This window comes from Miniopterus natalensis, chromosome X (genome assembly GCF_054644295.1).
Source record: "Miniopterus natalensis isolate mMinNat1 chromosome X, mMinNat1.hap1, whole genome shotgun sequence".
NCBI lineage: Eukaryota > Metazoa > Chordata > Mammalia > Chiroptera > Miniopteridae > Miniopterus > Miniopterus natalensis.
In genome coordinates this window covers 105,749,799-105,750,696 of record NC_142103.1, presented here as the reverse complement: position 1 = coordinate 105,750,696, position 898 = coordinate 105,749,799, and positions in this window count along the sequence as shown.

The window sequence follows — 898 nt, the reverse complement described above, 5'->3', positions numbered from 1 at the left end:
AGACTTTGGGGAGCTCGTTCGGGCGTCTCGGGGTTTGCTCTGCGGGGTGACGTCTCGGGGTTGGTTCTTCGGGGTCCTGTCTCAGCTCTCGCCTTCCCTTCAGCCCTGCACCCCCACGAGAGGTCTTCAACTTCATAAATCGGGAAACGCAATATCCCCCCCACGTTCCTGGAAAAGGTAACAGAACCAAGGTGCGTCGGAATCGGAAGGAACTCGGGCAAGAATTTCCTACTTGCATTTCCAGGGCTGCTCTAAGCGTATTCAAGTCTTGTAAAGACCAATAATTTATTATTTTTCATGAGACGTAGAGCGTTTCTCTCTCTCTAGGCTCATGGTCTAATTAGAAACCAAAAAAAATATATATATATTTATATAAAAAGAGAGTTCCAGGAGGGGGCGTAGAAAAGAGTCGTTCATATAAAACGGTAGCTGGATTGTAGGAAACTTGTACATTAAAAAAAAAACACATTTCTTTTCTAAGCTCTTCTGGGGCCGACTGGAGTTTGGAAGCGGCGGGCGCTGTAACGGGAAGGTGGGCACTGGTTCTCGAAAGGTCGACGCTTCCAACTGCAGCGGGTTAACGAGGTGAGACCATCAGGCGCCGTTCATCCCTCCGGTGGTTCCTCTTCGGCAAACGGTCCTCGTGGGCCCTCCAGACGCCGCTTCGGGCATCCGAGGGGCCCCGACGTCAGTCCCACGGAAAATCTCCAATTTGCACGCGGCGTCCTGTAAACATGAGAGGCCGAGTCCGCCTTCCCGGTCTACGCGTTGCTTCCTTCGGCCAACACCTACCAGTCGAGGTCAAGGTCAAGGTCAAGGTCAGGATCCACCAGAAAATGCAGCTCAACCTGGGGGCCCCTGGGCCCCGTGACCAAGGCGTTTAGAATCGGACTCTGCA